At 40.4% G+C, this 27,065-nt stretch overlaps 1 protein-coding gene and 1 non-coding gene across 7 annotated transcripts in view; one reads left to right on the top strand and one right to left on the bottom strand.

Moving 5' to 3' along the window:
* Positions 1 to 12,744, bottom strand: part of SMAD1 (SMAD family member 1) — a 69,587-nt gene extending 56,843 nt beyond the window's left edge. Inside the window, exon 1 of one of the 6 annotated variants that reach the window (XM_069493642.1) lies at positions 12,539 to 12,744. The gene's annotated coding sequence lies outside the window, so the exon portion shown is untranslated. Of the gene's footprint in view, positions 1 to 11,372; positions 12,232 to 12,538 lie in introns of those variants that run through there. The other 5 variants (XM_069493649.1, XM_069493643.1, XM_069493647.1 and 2 more) reach the window with 5 other exon arrangements.
* Positions 12,745 to 25,333: 12,589 nt separating this feature from the next.
* Positions 25,334 to 25,436, top strand: LOC138399217 (U6 spliceosomal RNA). The gene has a single exon (XR_011236114.1). It is a non-coding gene; the product is annotated as a U6 spliceosomal RNA (small nuclear RNA).
* The last annotated feature ends 1,629 nt before the right edge of the window (positions 25,437 to 27,065 follow it).

Here is a 27,065-nt window from a genome sequence, read left to right as displayed (position 1 = left end):
CCTAGACATTGCCAGCTGAACCACTGCTCTATTCCACCACACTCTTCCTCTCCCTTTCTCATTGTCATCTGAGCACCTCAGGCCTCCACAGCTTCATTTAACTCCACTTCTGGACTCTGGGACTCAAGGAACTGCTGATTCCTTCACAAAGGGAAAAGGGAAAGATGTGAAACACACAGACCGTTTCTTCCTCTTTTCTCCTCAAAGGAAAAAAAGGGGGATCAAAACAGTCAATCCCCAGAACTTGACTGGTGTGGTGTCTGAGCACCTACAACACGCATCACACAGCGCCAAGCGCTACCGAGTATAAAAGACACGACTCACATCCACCAGGAACATACAGCATACGGTATTATATTTCCTGACACATTTTTTTAAAACAGCAAAATGAAAAATTCACTCAAGTACCTACTGTGTGTCAATCCAACAGTTCTTAATATTGCTGAAGGTTAACAATACTGATACTCTCCGTGGTACTTTTTTAAAAGCTCCCTACCTTAGCCTTCAATAGGATGGGCCCAGGCATTTTTGTGGTGCTTGTTCCTGCGATTCTGATGAGCAGACAGAATGAGAACCACTGTGCTAGGCACTATGCTAACACAAAGATCATTAAGACACTGTCCATACCCTCAAGGAACTCAGTCTGAAGGGTTAATGAGGTAACTGTAATAAAAGGTATTACAACAGAAGCTAGACTAGACAAGCAGGTTTGTATTGTTCCTTAAAGTTACAAGATCCTCAGTGCAAGTCCTACATTTATGATCCCTTATCCCAATTTTATCAATGAGATATACTATGAATGTAAGTATAAATATAAATAAAGACACTCAAAGCCTTGCTGAAGGAATGAACTAAGATAGAAGTGGGCTGGAAGCAAAAGCCCTATCAACTGCATCAGACAAAATCCCCTGATTTTAAAAGACTATCCCAACTGTAAGTGAAACATCTTCAAACTTATAATCTCCTCTTACCAGTTAGATGCTTCTTCAAGGCAGAAAATGACTTACGCATTTCTCTATTACTCCCAAAACAGAGCCCAGTGCTGGCTGCACAGTAGGAATGCATGCAACACTTGCTGAACTGGTTAATATCAGCTTAACAAAACAGCAGAACCCCACAGTGAGGATGCACCCTTTTCAGAGGAGGCTTTCCTAGAATACAGAACATCTCAGCCCACACAATGTGACAAAACTCTTCAGTGTTTAACTGCAAATAAATGCTGTAAATGTTGTTTTTGTGCCAACATTTAAATGATAATCAAGTTTTGTTCACAGTGAACAGAAAAACATTTAAAACCAATCAAATATTCCCTCAAGCTCGAATAAACTAAATAGAAGTCCTGAGTACACAAACAGAAACACATGGAAAATAAAGAGGTTGTTATTAATTTTGCTGGACTGCAAAGCCAGCAATGGGGAGTAAGCAAAACAGGAAGTGGTAATAGATGAGATAGCAAGCTATACACGATCAGCTGTATCATTTCTACGGCAACGTTCACCGCATCATTATTCTCTTTTCTACAAAAAGCTGTTGTCTCCAATAAAAGTAAGACCCCTTTTCCAGGCACTCATCCTCCCTGTCCAACTTAGCTTGAAGTGTTTGAGTGACAGGTCTGACGGACACAGACCACTTTGGAGCATCACTCAGAAAGGGCTTAAATGACCGGCAGGGATGCCAGCAGACCCAGCCGTGAGCCTGTGAGATTTAAAAGTCTTTTTTTCCCCCACTATGGAATATTTGCAGATCATCTCAAAGAAAGGAGATGGTAAGGCAGAAGACAAACTCTGATTCCCCCTTGTGGCTAGGTAAGAGCCCACTTAATGCTGAGGTAAGACTGAATGTTACTCAGTTAGGTAAGGATCCTACCAATAACCGACAAATGCATTCCCTTATGGCAGCATATGAAAAGCCTTTTTAAACCTGTAATACTGTAAAATATATACCTGGTCTTTGACCCCATTTCCTGGCATACAACTCCCAAAATCCTTGGAGACTCCAAAGATTCTTTTTGTATGCTAACGATTGACGAGGGCTGGCAGCCCCTAAGTAGCTTCAGGATGGGGGCTGGTCACCTGGGGAAAGGCTAAGACAAGATTAGAGGGTGGGGACTTTCAGCCCCACCCTCCAACCTCCCAGAAAGGGAGAGGAGAGGGCTGAAGGTAACATTGATCACAACTGCCGGTGGTTTCATCAATCATGCCTACGCAATAAAGGCTCCATAAAACCCCAAGAGGACAAGGTTCGGAGAGCTTCTGGACAGGGGAACACGTGGGAGTTCCTGGAGGGTGGGGGACCCCGGGAGGGCATGAAAGCTCCCCACTCCCTCCCCCATACCTTGCCCTGTACATATCTTCTTCTGTATCCTTTGCAATATCCTTTATAATAAACCAGCAAGTGTAAGGTCCCTGAGTTCTGTGAGCCATTCCAGCAAATTAATTGAACCCAAAGAGACGGTTGTGGGAAATCACAACGTGAAGCTGGTCAGTCAGAAGTTCTGGAGGCCTCAGCTTGTGAGCAGCGGTGGTGAGGGGCAACCTTGGGGACTGAGCCCTCACCCTGTGGGATCTGAGGTCATCTCCAAGTAGATAGTGTCAGAACTCAATTGAATTAGAGGACACCTAGGTGTGTCTGCTGCTGGTATGTGGGGAAAAAACCCCATGCCTCTGGTCACAGAAGCCTTTTGTGTTGACTGCTTGTGGTGTGAAAGCAGAAGAAAAACAGTTTGAGGTTTTCCACCAACAGAAAGCCCATGACCATTAACTATTATCCTTAAAAGAAAATCTAGAAAATTAAACGCTGATGCCTAACTTTTAAAAACTTTTTTACTATAAAGGGTTTTACTACTACATGGAGGAACTTTTCTCACTTTAATACCTTATAAACTCATCCATCTCAATAATCAAAACCATATTAAAGGACCATCACTGTGTTTCACTTCAATGAGTAAATGCCACTATAAAATCTAATACTGAAACTCAGGCAGGACAAAAAGAGGCCTATTTCGACGTGCTCTAGGAGGCATCGGTGTCTTTAAGGTTCATCGAGGATGCCAGTTGTCTGAGAAACTGTATAACTGATAGCTCCTAAAGGGTTTGGACCGCCTCACACGCTAATACGGAAACTCCTAGTCCAAAATCATGTCACGGAAGGAAGAAGGATACCTGCCTTTTACAATTTCAGCTTATAGATATCTTGTACCTCCTCCTAACTCCACATTCTCGTAGGTGGCTGGAAAATTTTGGCTTCCTTTTCCTCCATAGGAATAGCCCAGTTTTCCCAGTCTGATATTTCCTGGTCCACAAAAAGTTACAAAATAAAGTAAAAGGCATCGTCCCTATTCTAGTCAAGAGTCTGATCCAAGACACAGCAGAACACTTTCTGTTTATTAGTTTGTTTTTCATTTGTTTGTGAATTGCTTGTTCACGTCCGTTACCAATTTTTCTATTGGGGTGGTGTTTCCTATTGATAGAGAGTTTCTTACAAAGAACAATAACTTGTTGCAAATCTGTTATCTGTCTTTCAGGTTGTGTTTCTGAGTATGTTTGGTCACATAAATGCTGTCAAATCTATAAAGATTTTCCTTTATTGTTTCTGCTTTTGGAGCCACATTTAGAAGGGCTCTGCAGCTGGCTATTAATAACAACCTCCCCCACCCCCGAAATGGCATAAATCAATCTCCCTCTTTCCTTCTAACACTATGACAAGAATTTATTCCAAAAATCTTTCTGCACTAAGCATGTATTGCTTTAATGAAAAAGAAATTGTTTTAACAGTAATAAGTGCTATAAGATTAATAGATAAATTCAGAATGCAGTACTTATTTTGTAAAGATCTGGCAACTTAAATAACTTTAAATCATCAAAGAGATTCTTTTCTTAATTCAATTACTATACTTTTCTTAGAAACCTTTATCTTGAATCGCTAGGGAAATGCTTTATCTACAGCGTTATTTGTTGTTTGTTATCTAAAAAATTCCTAAACTTGGTATTTCATTATTTCATTACCAGGATTCCCACTGCTTACCTCTTTTCAATTTATTAAGTGCAATAGGCTCCTTATAACCTGTCACCCCCTTATCTAGATTGGACTAGTTGTCCTCATTAACAATCTGGACTCTAAAAAAAAAAAAAACCACACACATTGATTTTTATAAATAGCTTACATATTCCGAACGCTCATTATGTGCCAATTCCTAAGCTAAATCTTTTATGTATTCTATATTTCACTCACTAAGAAACATCTTTCCCTCCTATTTTAACACCCTGAAACCAGGAATTCTTACAATTAATGGTATGTCTAATTTAATTGACAGGTTTTTTCCTCAGTAGTACATGAAATAATGTCTTAGCACAATCTTAGATGAAAAATGGAAGTACAACTCATTTCATCTTTACAGCAATCCTGAGGCTGATACTATTATCTCTACTCAGACGAGGGAGCTACAAAAGTTAATGGCAGCTTTCCCAAAGTTATAAAGCAAGTAAGTTTGTTAGGCTTGGACTTAAACCCAGGCAGGCTGACTCTAGAGCCTTTCTCTGAGCCTGTTTGCTATGCCTGAATCTACCAGGCCACATAGTGACACTAGAAAGTGACAACTACCTAGTATACTATACAGCCTCATCACACTTCACCCTAGGCTTCCCACCAACTGTTTAGAATTTGAATTCTTCATAGATTCCCTGGCACACTAACTACAGTGTTTCTTCCAAAACCACTCTCTGTCCATAGACTTCTTTCCCTCAGTCTTTGAATATGAAAAGGTCTCATCTATTTTCAAAAACAAGTTACTTGAGGGAATATAAGAATCTAGTTCTCATTTCTTAATACGCTCAGTTTCTTCTTTAAAACTGCATTCACTTGATGATCCCATTTCCTCCTTCACCCTGAACCATACATTTCCCCCTCCAAACCTACCTCTGGAATTTCTTCCTGTGGCTTCCTGGTTTCACCACTCTTCTGACCCCACACCTTTCTTCCAGTTCTTCATCTCCCCCAACAGCCTCGCAAAACAGTCTACTTCAAATTAGCCTCTTCCTTCTATCAATTCCTAAGGTGGTGATCCAATGAAAGAATCAAACTACCAGCTGTTTCTCTCTCCATGGTTCTCTCAGAATACCCAGTAGATGATTACCCAGAGTCTACACGTAAGACTCACTGATCTTCCCTAAACTTTAGTTACATATCTCCAACTTGCCTGTAGAATACTTCTACTTGATATCCCACCTTAAACTCAACATGTTAATTCTAATTTATTATTCACACAATCCTTATTCCTTCTACAACCAGTTCTTCTCTATCCTTAAGTAATAGCATTATAAATTTTCCAGCCACCAAGGTTGGAAACTTAAGGACAATCTCTGGTCTCTCTCTCTCTCTCATTACTCTATGGCCATATAATTACCAGTCTTCATGGTTTTTTGCCCACAAAACCCTTCTCTTTCCATACAGAACTTTATCAGAGATTTATCATCACATAGATAAATCTATAACTTTCTTATTAATCTCCTGGCACTGGGTTCTTTCCCTCCAATCTGAGCTACATGTTCAAACACTTGCAGTGACTTCCCAATGCTTCCTCATTCTGGTACTGTAAAGTCCTCAAATTCCTACCTCAACTATCCTTTCTGAGCATCTCCACCCCACCATACTGGGCTCCATCAGGAATACCCACTGAGGTCAGGCAGAGCAGCTCACTCGCCTTTGAGTATGTGCTGTTCAACATGATAGCCACATGTAGCTATTGAAACATAAATTAATTAAAACAAAAAAATGCAGTTCTTCAGTTGCACTGGCCACATTTTTAGTGCTTGATCGCAGATATAGAACATTTCCATCACCGCAGAAATTCTACTGGACAGTGCTGCTCTAGAGATACTCAACGTCCATGCTTATCTCCTAAGTCTTCCAGGCCACTATTCTGCCTAGAATGTCTCTCACCCTTCTACCTATGTAAACCCACATGTCCTTCCATAGCACAGTGGTCCTCATGTGAGCTGTCTGTACTTACTCCTATCTTACCTTGTATTTTTTATGTGTCTTCCCACTTATTAGCACCAATAAATATTCATGAAATAAATGAAGCATATACCATTATAATACTGCACCAAAATTATCAAACAAGGGGATATTGTATATCTCTCCTCCATTAATGAGATACATTTCCCTTCAATCTAAACAAAAGATTTTGCATTTAACCAACTGAATAATGACTTAATTTAATGCCTAATTATAATAGTTGAAAGGAAATTAGTTCCCCTTTCTTTTCTTGCAGTGTTTCAAAGGGAAAGGAAAAAAAGCTACAAAGGTCTGAAATACTTCTACTTTGTATGTGCATACCCACAAAGAAACCACAAAAAATAGACAAGGAGAAGAAAATAAATAAATAGTTTTAGTAACTATACCCTAACACTCTCAGAATGTAGGGGATATCCATAGTACAGCAGCCCTAAAATCAAAGGGAAACTACAAATAAAGTATTTAAAAATTATGTATAAATACACATTTTGAATCACTTGAGAGACTCCCCTATTCCCGTCTTCCCAAACAGGACATAGTGAATATTCACTTACATCCTGAGCTCAAAAGCATATAGATGCATAATTAACAACTGTATGTACATGCATTCTTTCTTTAAATTTAGACGTGTTCCAAAAAAATTAGTTAAGAAACCAATCTACCACACCACAGACCTGGGATTCTTATAAGAGAATAAGACTCCTTTTTCAAACCTGGGAACAGAGAAGAGATTTGGGAGAATCACCAGGTCAGGACTTCTTCAAATCTCAGAGGAACTGATGCTTTATTTTCAAGAAACAGACTTCTCAAAAGCTCTGATTTTAGCTAACAGAAATGACAAAGATGCTAAACTGTTCAAATACTACAGTCCCCAGTACCTTCTTAAAACCCTGATGTAGTCACAGGAGTTGAACCCTTTATAAAAGTTTTGGCTTGTCCTCTCTGAAAGACAGCTTTCCTTATGCAAATGAATGTTACAAACAGCCTGCCCATTTCTTCAAGTCAGCCAGTAACAGCTGTAAATGTTACTTTTTTCCATATAGGACTAGTGGTGCATCTCTAAAACTGACACCATGTTGATAATGCATACCAAAATTAACGTTTTAATTTAGATTTTAAGTAACTGCATTCAGCCTACTTATCTTTGCCCTTTTTTTCCTTTTCTTTTTAAAGGAAGCTACGGCAGAGAGTTAAAAATATTTCAGGTATTTTTGCTGCAAATCAGATGACAGATCACCAGATTAAACTCAATATTTGTACTACCAGACAACAGCAGAAAAGGAATATAGTAAGTCAAGAGATTTCAGCTTGGGCCGAAGAGAAGATGCCCCTGTTTGTTATCAAAGCATGCCTTGAAATTTTGGTAGCCAAAAGTAAAACCACATAGTAAGTGCCAGAACATTTCATCAACCTCAAAGTTATTTCGTGACTTAATACCTATTTTCTCCATATTTTAATATTTAAATTATCCTTTTTCTCCTCAGACTTGTCCAACTGTCTCCCTGATACTCCCTAGCTCCTTCCCTAAATACCTAAAACTTTAGCTTTTGGTTGGGAATGCGATTTGAGAGTAAAAAGAGGAGATTTTATTTTGTATTTGTTGTATGTCAGAATTGCCTGATTTAATTTGAACTGTGTACAATCTTGGATCTCCCATTTTCTACTAAGGTCCTATTGATTAAATTAGACATAGGGCTTTTCTCTTCCATCTCCAGAATGAAAAAAAAATCTATTTTAATCTGTAGAAAACAAACATATACACATCTCTATATGGTTGTCAGACTTGATTCCTATTTAGCTCAAACAACGTTAGGTACAAAAAGTCATTATCATGCCAAATTCTTTCCTTTCCTGTATAAATTACACTGGATATGTTCAGACCAAAGCCTCAGGAACATAATGAGCATGATACGAAAAAACAAACAAATGGGTACTTCACACTAGGAGGGATCCAGGTCTAGCTTTTCCTCTTCCAGTCACTAGATGGGTGACTTCAGACAAGCTGGTTATCTTCTCTGGGTCTCAGATTGCTCATCTTGATACGGACCAACTAGATTAGGAAATCTTTAAAGCAACCTTTAACACTAAATATCTCTAGTCTCTGTAAAGGAAATTACAAATCAATGTTTATGAAAGCACTCAACAAGGCAGTTCCATGGATGTACTTCACCTGAAAGATCATGCAATGTGGGTACTTAAGTGTACACATAAATTCACTAGGGTATATAAACATTTTGGGATAGGAAGATGGCAATAAGGAGAAGATATAGAATCCATAGTTTCATCAGATTTAAATAGCCCTGATCCCAAAAAGTTAAGAACAATTGAATTGTAAAAGACATTACACAAAAGTAAACATTAGATGTTTTTTTAAAAAATCCCCAAGGAATTTGCAATGAACTATTCTTATCTCAAGGCTCAGTGGTTAACAGCTCAGGGAAGACAGACTAATTTTGGCAAGACAGATAAACTGAACTACTAGAACTTTCCTCATAAGTAATATCAACTTGTGATTATACAAGAAAATGAAGAGGCAAGTGGAAGGAATTATTTAGAAAAACAGAGATAAAACTAATTTGGCTTTGAAATGCATTACTTTTATGTCAGTTGTATTCTTCAAATTAAGTACTGCTTAGATAAGTATTAACATTATTTTTCCTTTCTTAAACACTTACAACAGAAGAAAATAGCCCAAAAAACACAACAGAAGGCAAATTTATCTAACGGCCTAAAAAATTAAAAGCAAAGTCATGTCTATACTGGCATAGTGAAGCACAGCAGAACAATGTTTCCATCTAGCATATTTGGGTATGCTAGAAGGTAGAGTTGAGAATGAGGCTCTACAGTCAGACTGCCTTGCTCATATTCCAGCTAAGATTATAAACCATAATCATTCACTAGTTATGCAGCCTGAGGCAAGACACTGAATCACTCTGGCTTCAGTTTCTTTACCTGTAAAATGTGATTAACAATCGCACTTAGGAAAGTTTCGAGACTTAAATGAGATATTAATACTATAAACAATGCCTGGCATGCATACATCCAGTGAAAGTCCAGAAAAAAATCAGCTACGATTATTTCTCCTACCTAATGCTCTAAATCAAATTAGGGTCCATGACACTAATGATGATAAAATCTACAGAAAAGTCAACCTCCTTTTATCTTGTAGCTTCAACTGTCACTTCCAAACTGTTTTTTAACAAGAACAGCTACTCAGCAGTAAAATTAATTGATATACGTCTTTCTCTCTTTGACCCCACAAACTCATTAGTGGAGGTAATAAGTGAAAAGAGAGGCAAAGGTCCTGGGGCAGCACTGTCTACCAGAACTTCCTGCGATGATGGAATTGTTCTGTATACAAACTGTCCAATGTGGTAGCCGCTAACCACGCACGGCTACTGAACATTTGATATGTGGCGAGTGCTGAGAAAACACATTTGTATTTTTATTTAATTTTAATTTAAATAGCTACGTGTAACTATGGCTGCCTTATTGGACAAAGGCAACCCTAGCTGACCCAAAAACTGAATGAGCATTGGTGAGAAATCTAAGCAAAAAATACTAAGGATGTTCTCTTCCTGAAATGTTCCTATGTTCAATTCAAGTATCTTTAGCAGAGGCCTGGTAACTATGACTAGTTAAAGAAATATATCTGCTAATACATCAATACAGTGCAAACTCAGTGCTAATAAAGGGATCAGAGATAAGAAGTATGTGGTCTTCTGATATTTTAGAAGGTCCCTAAGGTGAAGTTAAATTCAAGCTCACAAAAAGCATGATTCAGTACAAATCAGAAGTTATCAGCACCCACAACGCATCTGTTTTTCCACTACCAAATGAAAAGCTACTTATACAATGCAGAGTAAATATCTCTGCATTTATCTGCAATTTTTTCCAGAAATTCATAGTTCTGTAAGCCTTTCTTCCCTCTTTCAGAAACATCAGTGTCCTGGCCATACTAACCTTTCCACTATAAACAAAATCCATGTACCACCCATATCTGAAGTATAACGCCAGACTCCTGCTTAGCTGCCCCTGTAATACGGTTTAATTATGATGACTGAACTAATAGGCTGACATCATAGACTTTTACAGGCTGACCCCATGTCATCCTGATGTATCATTTTGCACCAGTTCAGTGCTGTAAATCAATTTAAGATCTCAAGCAGGTTGAAAAGGCTGGTAATGATGCTTTCTCTGCCGTCTCTGGAGACTCTACATTATACACAACTTACATTATTTATAAAGCCTCAATGATGCCTCCATTAGCCCTGTAAGACTACACAAATGAGATCTTTTATACACACACAACTTGGCCTTGATTATGTAGGCTGCTGCAGCTTAAACATGCTTGTCTAATTACACTCAAGTTACTTCTTTTTCCAATCTACCGAGTTATTAGATTTTATCTTTAACCCAGAATCACTAGAAATCAAAATTACAAACTAAAACTTAGTTTTTAGCTAAAGTAATAAATGTAGTTGGGAAAATGAGACTTACTTCTTCTTAATGCTTTATGAACTTAGTAAAAATAAAATCACTTAAATTCCAAGAGGTGTAAGAGGTCAACATTTTTAATTGCCTAGAAACTGTCATTTCTCTAAAATGCAAAGATCATCAGCTCTTCAAGGGTATAAAACCAAAGGATACTGGCAAAAAGAAAAATGTATTTGGTTATATACCTATAGTTGTAGGGGTCAAAACTAAATCAAGGACAAATCCCTACCCTCAGAAGAAACCTGATCCTGCCTGGATCTTCTAGAGGCTCTGGCATCACCCACCTCCAGAAAATCATCTCTCACGACCCTAGTTAGTTTCCTAAGGACTGCAGTATTACACAAATGGTACACCACCTGCAAAAAAAAATCAAATAATTGCAAATGGGAAAGACAGGGGGCGAGGGGAATACAAACACTTTAATCAGTACATCATATTTAGGTCTGCCACCTACATCAGAGTAACACTGATGCAAAAATATTTATGCCAATTGAAAATGCCAGGGCGGTGAACGATAGCTCTGTCTCGATTCTTTTTATCAATAAACAGTGATTCCAATACTGCTCACCTATCGTCAATATAATTTAAAGTGGAATTATACACGAGATGAAAAATCAACATGGGCAGGGAACAGTTTTCCCATTGTGTTACTGAGGTGTGGGCATGTTATCAACGACAAATAAGAGATGTTCTGAAATAAAGAAATTCTGTCATTTTAGCCGCTGAGAGTTTCAGCAACAGGAAGACATAACAGTTATCATGCAACTTCTGTATCATTCCACGTACTTTGAAACTTCAAATACAATGGAAGGAAGGACAACAGGAGAGCAAAGAAAAAGGCCGGTTATGACAGCACTCACGAAAACGATGCTCGGGAGATGGTTCTGAGACGGGCCTCAGTTTTCAGAAGGAAAGCGCCTCACTGGTTATCTCGCACAGTGTATTTAAAAATCGCATGCGCCTCAAAATAAACAAAAGCCGCAGCTACTGTAGTTGTGAGATCTGGCAAGCATTTGTTCCTCCTCCCTTCCTAAAGCACATCAAGTAAACGCTCTCCCTTTAAACCTTCATATATATTCAGCAACTAGAAAAACAAGCCCACGTCTGTCTCTCTCACACCCACCACCCCCACCTGGCCACAGAAACAACCCCGAGAAACACTAACAAAGGCAGGGAGCAGAGTAAAGGAACAGTTGTTCAAGAGCGAACTCACGAATACACACGCAGTGAGGCAATCGAATCCGGTAAAGGGAAAGGAATGAGACGACACACGGAGACGCAGGGGGTGTAGGCGGAAGAGGAAAAAAAAAAAAAATTACGCGCCGCCGCCAAACCTTTGAATAAATTAGAGGGAATTTCGGTGCGAAGTTCCCTTGACTCAGACCCCAAAGAGGCTGTTTGGGGCAGAGAGGGGAGCCCGTGTGGGATGCGGAGGGTCGCAGGGCGCTGGGTGTCCCCCCCCCCCCCCCCCGCCGGACCCGCTCCGCCAGGCGCCGGGAGCGTGAAGGGGCAGCCCCGGCGGCCGTCCTCAAACTCCCGCAGGGGTCGCCCCGGCCGGCGCGGGGACACAATGGGCTCGCGGGCCGCGCGGACGGGCCTCGGCCCGGCTGCAAAAAGGGAAAGAAAACCCGGGAGCGGGCAGCAGGGGAGGGCGGCCGGTGAGGTCCCGCCGCGGGCAGGCCCGGGGGCGAGGCTCGGGGCCGAGGAACGCGGCTCCCCCAAAGCTGACCCAACAAAGACGCGAGGGGAGCCCGGCCGGCTGCGCGCGAGAGGAGGACGCGGTGGCAGGTTCGCTCCTCCGAGCGGCCGGGAGGCGCCATCATGGGGGATGGGGGGGTCGCGGTCCGCCCCACGCGAGGAAGAGCCCCCTCCCCGCCGCAGCCCGCGCCGCCGGCCCCGCACCACCGCAGCGGCCCCGCGCCTGCCCTAGCGGAGGCAGCCGCAGCACTGAAAAGCCCAGGGTGCCGAGGGGAGGGCGGGGACGCGGCTAAAGGGGAAAGTTGGGTTCGGGTCTGTTTCGTTTTACCGGGTTGGCGGCGCGCCCGTCCGCGCGGGCGCACGAGTGGCCGGGCGAGCGGGGTCCCGCGGCCCCTGTCCGGCCGGCCAGGCGCTGCGCCGCACTCTGCTCCCAGGGTCCCTCCCCGCGCCTCGCCCGGGCTTGAGCCGCTCGGCCTCTCCTTCCTCCGCCCGCCCGCCCGCGCGCTCGCTCGCTCCCGGAGCCTGGATTGATCTGGTCGCGCTGGCGTCAGGGAGTCGGAGCCGCCCAGCCTCCACTCCTCGGCTGCCAGTACCCGGCACACTCGCCCGCCCGCCCGCTCGCTCACACGCGCACCCGCGCGCCGCCGCCGCCGCCGCCGCCGCCGCCGCTGCCGCGCGACCAGGGATCCTCTCCAAATTCCGGGCCCGGCCAGCGCGAGCGCGAGCGCAGCGCCTCGGGGGCCGCGGCCGGCGCCGGGGAGCGGTCCGAGCCACCGCCCCCCGCCCCCAGTCCCACGCCCCATTTATTCCAAGGAGAGGAAACAGCACGGCGGTGTTCTGACTTTCCTAACCCTGTCTTCTTTAGTCCCGGAGGAGCGGACTGGGTGCATTCTCTTCAAGTAAAGGTCAATGTTCCGTGTGTTTATTTTCTGAAATGTTCGTTAAAAGTTCATTCCACCGCGCCTACCGAATCGTCCTATAAACATTGAGTGCATTTTTGACAGTTAGTTTTCATTGCCCCTCGCTCACTCCCCAGATGATTTGCAGGCCCCAGAAGTTGCTCGTGCCCAGAATTGGATAGCCTAGTGACTATTGCTTGTGCTTCTACCAAACCTTGAATCAACAGATGCCTTTTGTGCCAAATGGGGATCCAATGATTCGAGTAGGTAACCTTGTTGCTCCAAATAATGGCATGCCACAAGGAGATATCTCTTTAGAACTCTAAATTTTTGGTTCAGCTTCTACAATCTTTTAGATGACACCAACTCCCCCCAAACAAAAACAAACTTTATTCTTATCTACCCGATCTGCATAGATATTGAAAATATCTTCTTACAAGTGTCAGCTTTTCTCTTGGCCAACTTGCTGGAAGCTGGCATAAAATCTTGGGTAATTACTATAATGTTCAATTATGTTTAGAGAAGAATAATTATTCTGAGGAATATATTTCACATGAACCAAAAGAATTGTTACCAGCAACATAAAGAAGACATCAAAGATCAATGTAAATTAATGGTACTTTCTAATTGTTTGTGTACCTTTACATGTCTGGCATTCCATTTTAAATTCTTATTTATTAATTATTGTATCTGCATTCCGTGTTTAATTATTCAAAGGAAAGGCAACAAATCCCATAAAACTCATAAAATGCCATTTATAAATTATGTATCAGAATATTTCTGCTAATTAAATTCCTTTCTTCCTTAAACTATTTGAGCAGTTATTGGTCAATTCTTGGACCTCATCTAATTTTCCCTAAACGCAGCATTTGGCACAATTGATCATTCTCTGTTCCTTGGAACAACTGCTGAAGTGAGCCTTGTTAAATGCCTCTCAGATCAGGCCACTCCCCTGTGCAAATCCTCACTTGATAAATAGAATGAGATACATACACACATATACACAAGGGAACATTATTCAACCATAAAAAAGAAATGAAGTACTGGTACATGCTACAAGGACAAACTTTCAAAACATGACGCTGAGTGAAAGAAGGTAGACACAAAAAAACACATACTAGATTCTTCCATTTATATGAAATGTCCAGAGTAGGCAAATCTATAGAGACAAAGTAGACTGGTGGTTGCCTAGGGTTGGGGGAATGAGAAACCTGGAGGGTGATAGCTAAAGATTATGGGATAATGAAATTGTTCTGAAATTAGTTTCTGGTGATGATTGCACAACTCTGTGGATGTACTAAATGCCATTGAATTATATGGTATGTGAATTTTAGCTCAATAAAGCTGTTTTTTTTTTTAAAAAAAACATGATAACTAAATGCAGTGTATGATCCTTGATTGGATTCTGGGAGGGGAGGGGAAGCTATAAAATGACATTATAAAGCTGTTAATATTTTTTTAACCTATACATGGCCTTTCTTAGTGCAGTCCTAGTAGCCTCAGTGATAATTATTAATATTATGTATGCTATAAAATTCGATTTTGCCCCTTGTGCAAGTTATTTCTTTAAGTGGTAATAAAAATTTGGATACTCTTTTTTTGAAAGGACACTACTGGGATACTGGGACTGTTGTAAAAAAGTGTGGACTGTATATGAATATCATTGTATTAAAATTTTAAACACATCTTTACTTGGTTCTCCATTTTACTCAGAATAAAAGTTCTCACAAAGTATACAAGACCCTATACAATCTTTCTTCCCCTGCCTCCTTTACCACTCTGGCCTGGTCTCCTGCTCTCCCTCTCACTCAAGCCTCTTCACTCTTCTGGAACAATCTGGGCACACTCCCACCTCAGTACCTCTGTGCTAGCGGTTCCCTCCCTCTCTTAGTTCACTTTGTGCTGCTGTAACAGAATACCACAGACTGGGTAATTTATAAACAATAGAAGTTAATTTGTCTCAGGGTTCTGGAAGCTGGGAAGTGCAAGGTCAAGGGGCTGCATCTGGTGAGGGCCTTCTTGCTCCTCATAACCTGGTAGAAGGCATCACACAGTGAGAGAGACCATGTGAGAGGGAGACAGTGGAAGGGGGCTGAACCCATCCTTTTATCAGGAACCCACTCCTGAGATAACAAACCCACTCCCATCATGGCATTAATCCATTCATGAGGGCTCTGTTAAAAGAAAAATTTTAGACAAATTCAACAGTGTCATTGAGCAAAGAACAATTCATGGATCGGCCAATACCTAGAACCAGGATAGGTTCCAAGAGACTCTGTAGCTGCCACATAATTAGATAATATTTATGGCCAGAGAAAGGAAAGTGACATCCAGAAAACAGAAGTGAGGTACAGAAACAGCTGGATTGGTTACAGCTTGCCATTTGCTTTATTTGAATACAGTGTGAACAGTTGGCTTCCTGTGATTGGCTGAAACTCTGTGATTGGTACAAGAGTAGGTTACAGTCCGTTTGCACATCCAGTTAGGTTACAATTCATTGTGTATGGAGAAACCTTCAGGCTGAACTAAACTATGTAAGGAGTCAGCTTGAGGCTAAACTTAATTTAACAGCCCTCATGACCTAATTCCTCTTAAAGGTCCCACCTCGCCACACAGCTGCATTGGACATTAAGTTTCCAACACATGAACTTGGAGGCACTCATTCAACCCTTAGCATTCCCTGGAAAGCCCTCCCATGGATGTCCACACAGCTCACTCCTCACCTCCCTCTTCACTCCACTCAATGAGGCCTACCCCGGCCACCATCTAAAATCTCACCCACCTCTCTTCAATCCCTCATACATCCATTTTATATCTTCTTTCCCTGTTTGGCTGTGGATGTTTCACTTACCACTATCTAACTACTTATTTAGCCAAAAGAGCACGAATTTTGGTCTATTGTGTTCATTCCTACAGTTTCAGTGCCCAAGCAGTGCCTGGCTCCTAACAGGGGCTCATTGAACATATGTTGAGTAAATGAACGAATAAATCAAGCACTGTTCCATTAGGGTATATGGTGGCAAACAGATAAAAACCCCTGGCCCCATCAAGGTAAACAGATAACCAATAAATATACAAATATGCTAGGGTGTGATACAATTGATGGCAAAAGCAGGGAGGGAGGGGTTGGGAATGAGGGAGGTTGCTATTTCTGTAGGGACAGGGAAAAGCTCACTGGCAAGACGTCCTGAGGGAAGAGCAGGAAGCACAATAGGCAGACTGAGGGATGGGTTTCCAACATCCCAGCCAGAGGGGAGAGCAAGTGCAAGGACCCAGAAGCTGAGTCTACTTTACCCATTCACAGAAAAGCCAGGGGGCCAGTCCACAAAAGCTAGACACTGCGGGGAAGGCAGGATGAGTGGGTCCAGATGCACACGGGCTGGTGGCTGCAGAGATGGGAATGCAGGTGTCTTCTCACTGTTCTCTTGTCTTGGTGAAATGGCCAAGGGACCTGCTTCCTGAGAGCGGCAGGGGTGGAAGAGATGTTGTAGGTTGGAAAAGAGAGGAGCGATATGAAACAGTCATCTGGGAGAGTTTGAGAGCAAATGGATTACGGAAATGTGGTAGGATTGCCAGGCAGCCCTGTTAAGTGCCCATTTGAGGTTAGTGGGCATGAATTTAGAGCAAGACCAGTCAGCACGCCTGTGGATTTTCTCCAGCCTCTGTCAGCATAAGGGGCAGAGCTGGGTTTAACTAGGGCTGGGGTTTTGCAGGTGGGTGTGGGAGGGTAAGAGGGTCAGAGAGCAGAAGGTGTAGGCAAGGGAGTGACTATGGGGGACTGTGATAGGAGGGAGGTGAGGACATAAAGGAGCGTGAGATGTTGGAAAGATGAACAGGATCCAGAGATTGAAGGTCCCAGTGAGGTCCACTAATTGCTGGAATTGGGAGCCACTCCCAAAAGCTGGGGAACAGTCTGAGAATGAGATGCTTGAAATTGAAATCATGAAGCTGGGACAGTTTTGAGTCATGCCAAGATCTAGGGGTGTAAGCAGAGAGAGTAGACAGCTGAAGTAGAGAGGAGGACAAGATCCTCAGAGAAAAGGAGATTTCAAGGAACTGAAAGGCAAATTAATTATGCTATTTAATGACTTTATTTTAAAAAATCAGCTATTAACAATTTACAAAAAGGTAAGCCCTTAAAATTGGCTGTAAATTTTATATATGTAGAAAAAATGGCAAAAACCTACTTTAAGAGATGGTTCCACGCAATAGAAAAATAAATGTAATAATTTATTTATCAGCTCCTTCAGTGAATTTAAGTGAATCTATTTCCCTGGAATGAGCCCACCAATGATCACTGGTGGGGTATTCTTCATATTAAAAAGGAATGCTTCAGTGATCACTATGGAGCAGAAAAGGTGAAAAGTATGATTTTTGTTGCTAAAGAATTATGAGAACATTTATTTACTCATCACACTCTTTTTCCTTCAAAGAATTTGTAGCTGTACATAAATGTATTTAGGCATGTCGTTGAATATCTACTGGGAAGACCCACTAGCCTTTTAAGTGCCTCCCAATAAACTCTGTATCGAGTTTGTTCCCCACCACTGGCCCAAAGTTTGCACAGACTTGTCATGGCAGACCCTCAAATATTCTCTGAAGGAATAAACGTCTAATACAACTGTTATGGTCAAATACAAATTGATATTTTTCCTTAAAGTAGGGCACAGTAATTGTTCTCATGATTGTCCTCACTATCAAGTCAGAATTTTGGATCTAATTCTAAAGTCTAGAAATTCATAAAAAGTTGCTAGCCCTTTCCTAAGGGGTTTGTAACAGTCTATGTATACTACAAGTTCAGTGTGAAAATTTTATGGCAAATATTATGGTGACAGTGGAATTTTATATTGATTCCCACAGTTTCTGAAATTTAAGGGGCATTCTATACTCTTTGCTTAATGGAATTATTCTCTGGGGCCACATTGCCATTGGGGTCAGGAAGTATTTATAATATTTAGACACAGGCTTTGAGGGAAAATGATTCCCTCAACCATTTTCCTGCTATATAGAACTTCAATGTTCTTATACCCCAAAACCTCACAGTGACTATTAATGCTACTGAACTCCTGATATATATTTACAGCATTCTCTTTGCTTATCAATGATTTTACTATCTGTTGTTTAAATGTTGCTCCTAAGTTCACCTAGCAAATGTTCACATCCCTAGTTTGTGCGAGGCCTGATCCCGAGCTAAACTACTGAGCTGTCACATTCACTCGTCACCATTTAAATCACACAGGGAGAAGTTTCCATTGGTTCATTCCTTCCAGATGATACTCATGTCCTTTTTCAAACTCTCATGAGAGGAAGGTCCTGCCTTCCTCACACCCTCATTAACTGTGATCTCTGGAGTGGTCCCCCAACTCTCTTCCATGCCTCCGGCGTGTGGGTATCATTCTAACTGCTGAATTATTCTTCCTAGGACAGTGGTTGAACCATGTCATTCTCCTGTTCAGAAAAGTTCCATGGTTTAGCAGTGCCTCCCAGTGAACTGTTAACTCCACGGCCTAGTACCCAAGGTCTCTCAAAGTACAACCCTGACCCACATTTCTTGCTTGGTCTCCATACTCTCATACAAACACAAGCAACTTTGCAACACATATTCTCCAAAAGCACTTAAAGGTCATACCCTTTGTTCATATTCAGTTATAATCCTGGCGTCTCTAATTTTAAAACGTCTACCTATTCTTTAAAGTTCAACATCATCTCCTAGGTATTAAATAAATGAACAAATAAACAAAAATAATTTTAAAAGCTGGGATGGATGAGCTTGTTGAGCTCAAAATTCTCATTTTAACAAATGAGGAAAATGAGGTCTAGAAAAGTTAAGTAATTTATCTAAGGTCAAAAAATGAATAAATGGCAGAATCAGGCCCAATACCAGGTCTCTGGATCTAGAGTTATTTCTTCTATCTGCTAAAACCTCCCTCCTGAGGTGTCCTGTGCTCCCTCCCTCTTATTGTGCCTTGTATCACCTGGGTTGTATTTATTGTGTGTCACATATCACTCGTCCTTTGACCCATTAATTATGTATCCTGAGATCCCATTAGTGCATTATAGAGGTGAATGAATAATAACTGACCTTCTCTCCCACAACAACCTAGTTCTTTCTCTTTACCATCACAATATTGTGGCACTAATCTCACTAAAAGAGCCTCATTCAAGTGCTATTACGTATCAGATTCATAACGGCTAGAGTTTACCGAGCATTTACCTGGTGCAAGCTAAGTACCTGAGGGACAGCATCTCCTTATAGTCTCAGAAGCTCCCTGTGAGGTACATGCCATCATTCTCATTTGTGGATAATATCAGTGACTATTAAATAGGGTTTGAGAGAAATAATAATCATGATAATAGTAGCTTATGTTTACTATTTGCCAGCCATTGTTTTGAGCACCTTACATATGTGTTATTAACTCCTTTATCCTTCAAAACAACCCTATGCGATAGGTACTGTGTTCTCTCCATTTTATAGATGAGGAAACTGAGGCACCAACATATTAAGTGACTTGCCCAAGGTCACACAGCAAGTTCCCTGATGCCTCTAACGTACTTAACATGGGATATAGTGTATTGTATGTGTTCAGTAAATGTGGTCATATTCTTTTCACTGAATGTTCATAGTGCTGGGCTGAGAATTAAATTTCCGCCCCCAAGGCAAGTATTTTAGGTAAACTCATACCAACAGAATAATTAGTGGATTCATTTTTTAAAGTTTTAATGACTATGTGATTTCCAGAAAAAAATTCTTCAACAGTTTTGCTTCCAGTAGCAAGCAATTTCTCTTCACTAGGCCTACAGCCATTGGCAAGTTTTCCCATGTTGAAGGATTGGTTTTGGCTGCATTTAATACAAAACCTAAATGACAGTAGCTTAAGCAAGATAGGAGCTTTTTTGTTTGTTTGTTTTTACTTCATCTCTTATAAAAGGAAGACCAGAAAAAGGAATCAGGAGGAGTGAGACAATTCAAAGGTGTTAGGGCCAAGGTTTCTGTGATTCCCTTTGCCTCTCCCACATCGTTGATTACAAAATGACTGCTGCAGCTCCAGTCGTCATGTCTGCATTCCAGACAGGAAAAAGAAATGGATAGGGACAGAGAGAGGTGAACTGAAACTGAAGCCACTTTGAGGAAAACACCACTGGCTGCCACCATCTATGATAGGCCGTCACCACTGCTACAACATCTGCCTGCATCTCCTTGGTGAGAACACTCGTGTAGCCTCTCCTATTTGCAAAGATGGCTAGGAAATATCATTTTCATTTTTAATCTGGGCAAATTGTCACTGTAACAAAATGAGGAAGTGAGAAAGAAGGTGAAGGATGAACGCCGTAGTGTGTTCCAAAAGGCTTGCACTGGCTTTCAAGAACTGATGGTTAAATTTTCAGGGTCTTTGTAAAGTTTGTTGCTAAAACACACTGGTAGCCTGAAATTGGCCATGGTAGGAGTATTTAAAAGGAAAACTGACAAACACTGAAAATTAAGGCCCTGCCTTCTTTTGGTTAAGCATTTACCAGCATCCAGTGAATGTTGGATAGGTAACTAGTAGTCCCAGCTACTGAAGGCTCTTTATTTTCTCTTATTACATTTGTTAGTTATTTCTGTCTGTAATGGTTGAGACTTAACACTTAGGCAAGTAATCTTTTAAAATACTTGATGCATTAATAATCCCCCTCTCTTTGTTCCATAAAAGTGTTAGGAGTATGCATTCATGTTGGGTTTTGGTCTTTCTCCAGAGGATGTACAAGTTGTTTTTTGGTGGTAAGCTAGGGGTGCATAAAACTATTGTAAATTTCTGTTCATGACAATTTAAAAGTTTTGTTTTAAAATAGTCTGTTCTGGTAAGATTCAGACATGTTCAGAAATAGCCTCTCAATTTTGTACTGAAAGCAATTGTGATATCAAGCTGTTGCTGAGACAATCAGCTTTTTCAAGGTATGATTTTAGTGGGGTATAAAAAATACCTTTAAATAATTTCTTCTTCCAAAATTTAATCCTGAAAAAAAGAGTAAAATGTAATGTCTCCTCCTGGTTATAAGGAAGAGCCAGTGGTTTTTCACTCTGGAGGAGGAGACTTCCTAGGTAGGTCTTTTTCTCTCCTTTTTTTGAATACAAACAGGTACTTAAAAATACAGCACTGACAAGGACAAAGAATGCCTTCCCTTCAGCTTGAAAGAAAGCAATAAGAAGCATGATTTTAGGAGCTGAGCCAGAAACTGAGAAGTAAGCCTCAAGGGTTTGTGAACATGAACCTTTTTGGAGGGTTTTGCCTCTAGGATAGTATTTGGGGTATTTAGAAATGAACACTGGAAACAAAGTCACGTGTCAGTTAGAGTTGCAACATGTACCTGAGATGGTTCTTGTAAAAATCTTGCTTTGTATGACCACTTTAGTTAATGTTGTCCAACTGTAGAAGTTATGATGAAGAATTTTTTTTGAAAATAAAAACAATGATCAATAGTGATCAGTCTAAAAGGGTTGGATATGTAACTGAATTGTATATATTCGAACACTGTCTATTGTGGGTTTTTAGAGGGTGGTCAGTAAATAACACCTGCTTTCTCTACTAATTAGGAAGCCAAATAAGAAGTCAGAGAGATGAAAGTCAAAATATGATCTTTATTATCTGTAAAGTGAAATGGAAGATTTGGCCTTAGGTCTGTGGCCAGATTGGTTTGCTAATATTTTGCCTCCAAATTTAAAAGTCTCAGGCACTAGCATAGTGGAACAGACACAGGCTGCAATTTACTCGTATAGTAAAGTGACCTCAAAAAAGGTCACTGTCTCACAAGAAAATGCCCTTTTTCGGGTTTTCTGAAGTATTCTTCCACTCTGCATCAGCATATGCCCTAAATTATATCACCTTTCACAAGAAAGGCTAATGTTGCAGTTTTCCATTTGACACAAGGTGATCAGGTTTTTTTTCCAGTTAACCCAGGGAGGCTCCACTTTGCCTAAATAAAACTCCCTAAAGTTTGCATTTTGTTTTCAAGGAGGTTAAACTCAAATTTTGTCCATTTTGAATTTGCTGCAGTTTTATTTTCCCCAAAAGCCTGACTCTGTCATTTATTGGTTTTTTGACCTTGGATAAATTACTTAACTTTTCTAGACCTCATTTTCCTCATTTGTTAATAATAAATGACTTACTTGTTAATGTACTTGCCATGTTATACTTTTTAATCATTATTTTAGAGTATACTCCTTCTACTTATTAAAAAAAAGTTAACTGTGAAACAGTTACCATTCCAGAAGAAAGCATTATTTTCATAGGAGATGGTAGCTCCCAGTGTGCTATTGTCCCTGAAGATCTCCCAGGGGGACAAGACATGGAGGTGGAAGACAGTGGTATTGATGATCTTAACCCTGTGTAGGCCTAGACTAATATGTGTGTTTGTGTCTTAGTTTTTAACAAAAAAATTTTTTAAGTAAATAAATTTAAAAATAGAAAAAAGTTTATAGAATAAGTATATAAAGAAAGAAAATATTTTTATATGGCTGTACAATGTGTTTTACACAGTTAGGACAAAAGATCCAAAAAGTTTAAAAAAATTTATAAAGTAAAAAAGTTACAGTAAGCTAAGCTTAATTTATTATTGAAGAAAGAAAACTGCTTTTTATAAATTTAGTAGCCTGAGTATACAGTGTTTATAAAGTTTACCGTAGTGCGTGATAATGCACTAGGCCTTCGCATTCATTCACTCACCACTCGCTCACTGACTCACCCAGAGCAGCTCCCAGTCCTGAAAGTTCCATTCATGGTAAGTGCTCTATACAGTTGTACCACTTTTTATCTTTTATATTATATTTTTATTGTACCTTTTCTATGTTTAGATACACCATTGTGTTACAATTGCCTACAGATTTCAGCACAGTAGCATGCTGTACAGGTTTGTAGCCCAGGAGCAATAGGCTGTACCACATAGCCTAGGTGTGTGGTAGGCTATGCTATCTACTGAATGGGAAACTCAGGGAATGGGGCCCAGAGAATCTGTTTTAAACACCCTCTGGGTGAATCTGATGCACATGTGAAAGTTGGATATTCACTGCTGTAAAAAATCCAACAGAGAGATCTGTCTAAAATGAAAGTCTGGCAGTATAATTTCCCAGTGTAAAACCTTTCAGTAGTTTCTCCCTGAAAACAGGAAAAAGTCCAAGCTCCATGACAAGGTACACAGAACGCTCTGTGAGCTGGCTCCTGCCTACCCAATTTCAACCATCAACTTAATGCCTACTCATCATTTGGGGCTTAATTCTGGCCTGACTTCCTTTAGGAAGATTTACTTCATTGTTATCTCCACACAGTCAAAAGCCCTACTTCAGTATTTTTATAATATCGTGTGTGTATGTTTGCACGCACATCATTGTAGATTTGTGTACAGGACATATGAGCAGAGGAATGTTTCGATGGCTCTGGTGCTAAGTTAGCCGTGTGAACTTGGCAAGAAACTCATACTCTTTGCTTCTTCATCTATAAAATGGATCAGTAGTTTACACTTAGTCTAGACATCACAGTATTAGTTAGACCTCAAGCCTCCCTGATAACATAGCTCTTAAAATTACACAGAGAACAGCAGAAACCTTCTTTCCCCACATTCCCTATTACTTCCTGGACAGGCATTACTCAACACCAGCTAATCCACAAAAGGAGGAAAAAATGCAATCTGCAATAAGTCTTAAGGTGTCATCTCCTTTGTCTGTCATCTTTAACGTGCTACAATATCTGGAATCGTGCTCAGAAAACAGAGACTTCTACTTCTTAAAGCTCTCTATTTCCTCTAGGTAGGGACACTCATCAGCAAGGAAATGCTCTCTGGCTCAATTTAGCTTACAGGGATCTAGATTGAAGCCCTCCGTCACATAAGCCTTCTCCACAGTGTATTCGTATCAAGGTGTTCCTTCCCCTTGTCAAGCTTCTTCCAGGAAACTTCTCCCTCCCTACTAGCGTTTTCAATGGGTAGACATTAGCCCTCATCAACCTTCAGTCCTACTTTATAGTATTTGGATACTCTCATGTCGGTTAGCTCACTAGATTCATTTGTTTGTTCAATAAATATTTACTGAGCATCCACCAGGCCCCGTTATAGGCCACTAAGCAATGCAGGAGTCTTGCTTTCATGGAACACCAGTTTTCACACTGATGTTCCTTTGTTGTTCAAGGATCCAATCCAGGGCACCATATTACATTTAAACGAGGCGTCTTTCTTGTTTCTAGTCTCTGCTCATCACATTTCCCCACCTCACTCCCAGCGTGCCCTTTCCTCTCCTGACCTATTCTTTAAGGTCCATTCACATCTTATCTCTGCAATGTCTTTCCTAATTGCTGCTGTCCTCAGTGATTTTTCTAATCTTCAAATTGCAGAACCAGTGTGGTCCAGATCACATATTTGGAATGTGGCATACACTGACCTGCGTTATTGTATATCTTTTAAAATATTATTTGGCTATTAGTCTTTAAGGAAAGGATAATATCTCATGGCATGTGTGCAAGCATCATGTTCTATAAACATTAATTGAATTATGAGAGGTCCAAGGCTACTATGTTTATATTTTCTAATATAATAAATATAAATATAACTTGACAAGTAATAGTAACAGCAACTAATATTTATAGAGTGCCTACCATATGCCAGGCACCTTAAATGCTTTACATGTAGCACTGTAGTTAATTCCCATGAAATCTTATGTGGCAAAGACTACGGTTAGCCCCATTTAAGATTAAGGCTACACAAGAAGGAAGAGACAGAGCCAGCACTCATACGCGAGCATCCAGAGCACATAAACTCTCAACCACTTTCTTATGAAGTGTTTTTGGTCCCAGCAGAGATTTCAGATGAGTGGCCAGCACTCGATGCCTCCTACTCATTCCCATCCGGTCTTTCTTCAACTCCCAAAACCTAGTGTCCCTGATAGACCACTGACACCATTGTTGAAAGTTACAAATTCATTTATTCTTACCAGTTCCAATGGCCTTTTAATTTGTCCCATGATGTTTTCACTCTGTACACCGGGTTGGGACTTAGAAGCTATTTTACATTATGTCCTACCTATCTCTTTGCTCTCCGAAGGCAGGAAATTTGTATCCTTGTTCCCAGCACTTAAACTTGAACATTATAGAACAAAATATCAAGTATTTATTTGTTCCTCTTTGTGACAATATTTTGAAAGTCTTACATTTTTTAAATTATAAAAGTAGTTTATGTACATTAAGGAATTCTAAAGTATCATACTTGCTTCAGCAGAGCATACTAAAATTGGAATGATAACAGAGAACATTAACATGGTCACTGTGCAAGGGTGACACACAAATTTGTAAAGTGTTCCATATTAAAAAAAATTCTGAAGTATAAATATATAGAGTAATATGTCAGGGATACCTTTTTCAATTTTTCCTTTCCTATTCGTCAAGGATAAATTGTTTAAAATTTTGACCTTGACACATATTGTTAAAAATTATGAATATTTTTAATTATAAAAGAAGTACAGACTCATGATTTAAAAAAAAAATTAAAACTTCCCAGTTATACAGAAGTATAAATACAAAACTAATCATTGCTCCCTGCAAGGTCTGATTCTTATGCTATTTATTCTTTCATTCTCATACCCCATTTTCTTTCCTATCCTGCTCCTCTAGGCATCCATTTTGGTATTTGTGATGTGTTACCTTTTTGTTTGTATATATTTTTGCAATATAGATAGCGTTGTCTTGTATGCATGTATTTTTAATTTATGTAAATGTTATTGTTCTATATTTATTTGCCCCTCCTTCTTACTTTTTCTACTAGGTACTGTGTGTTTTAGGTTCATCCATGTTGCTATGTGTACATGTGAGTTTTTCTAACCACCGCATAATATTCCTTGGTGTGCATTTACTACCCAGTAATAGATCCTAAGGTTACCTCCAGCTGCCCACTACTGCAAATTCTGCAGCAACAAATAACCTAATTCTTTTTCTAGGAGCCTAGATAATCCTTCTCATTTGGTGAGATGATTATTTGCTTAGTGAAAATTGAGTAAACAAGTCCAGATTTCAGAGGGGCAAATCTCATGCTTTCCAAATAGCTGTTGGACACCAGCACTGAAAGAGGGCCAGAAATCCAATTATTTTCTAAACAAGGATGTAACCCCACAAAACAATGTTTATTTTCAAGATAGTAACTTTAGTATACTTGGTAGTCCCAACAAATCCCAGGTAATTTATAACAAGGTTTGTAAAAAGGCTGAAGGTTCTTAGCTTTAGGCTTCCGTTTATTCGGAGTCAGTTATAGGAACACCCTAGTTATATTCTTGAAACAACTCTGACTCAAAAGAAAGTTTTGCAGACCAGAGCCATCTCCCAAAAGCACTCCTGAGGTCAGTGCAGTCTGAATATCAATCAGGCCCAGTTTGGAGTTATCAAATGCTCTTGAGCAGAAGCCAGTTGTCATGCACTGTAGTGCAGGTATTTTTAAAAGCTGAGCACAGCAGAGGCCTCCCCATCCATTCTGGCTGGCCTCAATTTGTTGCTTGAAGCTACACTGCAGAACCTCTGATGTATTGCCAGAGGGGTCACTGGAGGATTGAGTATTTGCTCAAAGGTACTCTAGCCCTCTTGTCTCTACCCATAAGTCATAGCACTGAAATGCATGTATTGGCAAAAACTACTCCAGCTGCCCAGGGCTTCTTATCTTCTGCCATCTATCTAACAATATGGGAAAAGAAACATATATATCTCTTGGAATAAGCATAGCACCAAGACTGTGGAATCTGGAGGTAAGACAAGAGGTTAAAAAAAGTCATAGTAACAATTTGAGGCAGCAGAATTCCACATCTATAAGGACATTCCTTAGTTACCTGGCTCAGAAACTTAGGATCAGTTGTTATTAGAAAAAGTAAGGACAGATGAGTGAGAATAAACTGCAGGTTCCTCGTGTAGACTGTGCCATGCAGATGCAAAGGATGCAAACGGTATCCAAATTCCA

This window comes from Eulemur rufifrons, chromosome 18, assembly GCF_041146395.1.
Source record: "Eulemur rufifrons isolate Redbay chromosome 18, OSU_ERuf_1, whole genome shotgun sequence".
Taxonomy (NCBI): Eukaryota; Metazoa; Chordata; class Mammalia; order Primates; family Lemuridae; genus Eulemur; species Eulemur rufifrons.
The sequence above is the reverse complement of the archived record's forward strand: the minus strand, read 5'-3'. Positions and strand labels throughout refer to the sequence as shown.